At 49.8% G+C, this 4318-nt stretch overlaps 1 protein-coding gene across 1 annotated transcript in view; it reads left to right on the top strand.

Annotated features, from left to right (window-relative positions):
• LOC123090352 (serine/arginine repetitive matrix protein 3-like) overlaps positions 1-4318 on the top strand; it is an 18970-nt gene that overhangs the window by 6189 nt on the left and 8463 nt on the right. The gene's annotated exons all lie outside the window — the stretch shown is intronic.

Genomic DNA, 4318 nt, shown 5'->3' with positions numbered 1-4318 from the left:
GCAAAACTACTAATGGCGCACCACCAGCAGGTGCGCCATTAGTAACCAGGGTTACTAATGGTGCATTTGTAGGTGGTGCGCCATTAGTAACCTGGGACCAGCTAGATATTTTGGACAGCCACACCTTCCCACTCACTTTCCCCACTTCATTCTCTCCACCTCCTCCTCCAATCTTGTCTCGGCTGCCTCCTCCTCCTCACCTCATTTGCACCATAGATTCATCCAAATTAAGTGGTTAAATTACCTTTTTTTGATAGGTAAGTAAGGGGGAAGCTATCTTTATGTTGTTCTCCCTCCAACAACATGCACATGCACTTTTTATGGCCTAGCTAGATCTATGTATGTTCGTGGTGTTGCATATGTTTGTGGTGTTGCATATATGTTTGTGTTTGCAGGTACCGGTATTTGAAATGCGATAGTTACCAATATTTTGCCAGAATGTTGATTCATTTCCGTTTCGGCGAGAATTTTGGCACTATGCATTCTTTTTGGTCCTATTTTTAGGGACAGTCATGCCAAATTTTTTCTTGGTTCTAAAATATCATTTTGCTCTACCCCGCACGCGACCATGGTCCGCACGATGACCGAAGGCATCGTGAATAGGTTTTTGAGCTCCGCGAAGGCCGAGATGCTTCAAAAGAACGAGACGGAGATAAGATGTCTGTGTCGAAGATGCAAGCTAAAGAGCCTTATTGCGGACCCGGATTCCGGGCAGGTGCGGGACCACCTATTCTTGCGTGGTTTCATGGATGGCTATCGGTGACAAGGTGATGAAGATGACTATGAAGTCGTCCATGGGGACCGGGCAAGGAATGAGGAAGGGCAGCAAGACAACCACGACGGCTCGGGCGGGCAAGAAGACGAAGAATCTCCAGGACATGATCACGACGGTGATGCTGTACACAGTCATCATGTAGAAGATGCAGGACATGATGATGAGGAAGATGCCGGAGCAGATGAAGGGCATGATCATGAAGATGAAGATGCCGGCGGAGCAGACGACGATGGACCATCGATGGGCTGGGTGCAGGACCCTCATATTCAAGATCTGCTTCTCAAGCAGACGGACAATGCAAGAGCTGCCGCCCGAGAGAAAGCCAAGCTGGATCAACTGGAGATAGACGCGGTTACTCCACTGTATGAAGGATGCAGGCCCGAGGATACCCGCCTGAAAGTGACGCTCATGGCTCTGGAGATGAAGGTAAAACACAAAATGACCGACGCATGCTTCGACGAGAACATGACATTCTGGCGCGAACGTCTTCCCAAGGGGAACAAGTGCCCGACTAGTTTCAAGGAGGCAAAGAAAATTGTGTGTCCTCTGAATTTACCGCATGTGAAATACCATGTGTGCATGAACAATTGCATCATTTATTGGGACGAGCACGCGATATGTCCGGTGTGCGGCATCACTCGATACAAGAAGAGGAAGAAAGCTCCTCGAAAAGTGGTGTGGTACTTTCCGATCACTCCTCGTCTGCAGCGGTATTTCACGGACCCTAAGGTAGCAAAGCTCCTACGTTGGCACGCGGATAGGGAGGAGAAGAAGCCAGAAGATGACGCAAATGATCCGGAGATAAATAAAAAAGACAAGATGCTGAGTCACCCTAGGGATGGGAGCTAGTGGCACGCGTTGAACTTTGAAAACCCAGAATTTGGGAAGGATCCAAGGAACATCGTGCTGGGCGCGAGCACCGATGGAGTCAATCCGTTTGGCAGCCAGAGAAGCACACATAGCACCTGGCCTGTGTTTGTGTGGATGTACAACCTTCCCCCTGGTTGTGCATGAAGAGGAAGTACATTCACATGAGTATGCTAATTGAAGGGCCGAAACAACCAGGGAATGACATCAATCTATATCTGGGGCTGCTGAAAGAGGAGCTAGACACGCTGTGGAAAACGCCAGCCAATACGTGGGATGCCGCACAGAAAGAATATTTCCATATGAGAGCCACACTGCTCACGATGGTGCACGACTATCTCGGTTACGGATATGTCGCGGGGCAGGTGGTCCACAGATTTTCTGGATGCGTTAGGTGCATGGATGACACAACGTATAGTCGGCTAGATAGAGATCCCGGGTCTTCGAAAACCGTATTCATGGGACATCAAAGGTGGCTTCGCGATGATGACCCATGGAGGAAACGTAAGGATCTGTTCGATGGTGAAACCAAACCCCGAAGACGCCCGCGTACGAGGCGCGGCGAGGAAATAGACGAGCTGTTGAGAAATTGGAAAGATTGCCCACTGCCGGGAAAGAAGAAAACGGCGCCAGAGCCAGGAAAGAAGCGAAAGGCGCCAGGGACGCTGCTGAAGGTATGGAAAACGAGGTCTGTTTTCTGGGACTTGACGTACTGGAAGATCCACCGCGTGCCTCACAGCCTTGATGTCATGCATATCACGAAGAATGTGTGCGAGAGTCTGCTTGGTACCCTGCTGAACATGCCAGAGAGGACCAAAGATGGGCCGAAAGCAAGGGAAGACTTGAAATCAATGGGCATCAGGGAGGAGCTTCACGCTAATGATGATGATGATGAGGCGAAGCAGGACATGAAAAGTCGTCGCAAAGGCAAAAAGGCCAAGAAGACCGGAAATGAATACCCTCCCGCGTGCTTCACTCTAAGTCAGGAGGAGATCGATCAGTTTTTCACCTGCCTCGTAGGAGTAAAACTTCCTTACGGTTACGCGGGGAAGATAAGCAGATAACTAGACCCAGCGAAGCAGAAGTTCAGCGGGATGAAGTCTCACGACTGTCATATGCTAATGGCACAGATACTTCCAGTTGCAATCCGTGGGATCATGGACGCGCATGTCCGTGAAACGCTATTTGGCCTATGCAACTTTTTCGACGTCATCTCTCGGAAGTCGGTTGGCGTGAGGCAACTCAGAAGGCTACAGGAAGAGACCGTGGTGATACTATGCGAGCTTGAGATGTAATTCCCGCCCACATTCTTCGACGTTATGGTGCATCTTCTGGTCCATATCATGGAGGATATCATCCAACTCAGGCCGACGTTCCTGCACAGCATGATGCCGTTCGAAAGGATGAAAAGTGTCATCAAAGGATACGTTTGCAACATGTCACGCCCACAGGGAAGCATAGCCAGGGGCTTTCTGACCGAAGATTGCATCTCCTACTACACGAATTATCTAGGCATCGAGAACCCCGTTGGTCTGCCCGTCAACAGGCACCTCGACAGGTTCGCTACATGGGGTCACCGTGAGGGTCGCCGCGAAATGCATGTCGACTTCGAGGGTCAACTCGTCGACTTTGAAAGAGCAAACCTAGTCGCGCTACAAGACATAGACGTGGTCGATCCTTGGGTGGTAGAGCACAAAACCTTTATTGAGAAGACGTACAATGACCGAGGCCAACAGAGGACGAACGGAGATATAATCAAAGAGCACAACTCATGTTTCATGCGTTGGTTCAAGCAGAAGCTTCTGTCGTACCCTTTACATGAGGATTCCTCCGCGGAAGAACAACTCATATTCGCCTTGTCACAGGGCGCCGAGAACAACCTGATAATGTATGAGGCATACGATATCAACGGCTACACATTCTACACAGAGGGAAAGGACATGAAGAGCGATGGTTATCAGAACTCCAGGGTAACGATGGAATCCTACACCGGTAACGACAAGGACAGATACTATGGAAGGATCGAGGAGATCTGGGAGCTGAGCTACGCTGGAGAGAAGGTCCCGATGTTCCGTGTCAGATGGGCGAAGAACGTCATAAAAGAAGACCGGTATTTCACCACCATGGTTATACCCGAAGCCAAATCCAAGACCGCGGGCGCAAACGTCACCGGGGAAAAATGAGCCATTGGTACTGGCTTCCCAAGTGGACCAATGCTTCTTCCTTACCGACCCGCCAAAGCCCAGTCGTGTTGTCATGAGGAGAGGCAAAAGGAAGATCATCTGAATGGATGGAATCGCCAATGAGCAAGACTTCGACAAGTACGGGGACCCGAAGATGGAACATGACGACGACGATGAAGTATAAGCATACACCACAAGAAGAAGCAGGACCACCCTACCTAAAGGACGTCCGTTCAAGAGAAGAACTCCATTTACGAAAAATAAGGGCAAGAAGATTGTGAATAGATAGCTAGCTAAGATCGATTGTATTTAAATTGTAGCCTTCATTTCTCGATTGTATTTCATGGGCACTTTTTGAACTCATGAATGTTTTTAAATTTCATGGACACTCGATCTTGATCCCCCTCCATCTCGATCGCTATCTCACCTCGCCAGATCCGGTCCCTCTCACCGCCGACGACCCCCCGCACCCTCTCCCCCGCTCCACCGGCCG

Source organism: Triticum aestivum, chromosome 4B (genome assembly GCF_018294505.1).
Source record: "Triticum aestivum cultivar Chinese Spring chromosome 4B, IWGSC CS RefSeq v2.1, whole genome shotgun sequence".
Taxonomy (NCBI): Eukaryota; Viridiplantae; Streptophyta; class Magnoliopsida; order Poales; family Poaceae; genus Triticum; species Triticum aestivum.
Note: the sequence above shows the minus strand (reverse complement) of the source record. Positions and strands in the feature narration are given on the sequence as shown.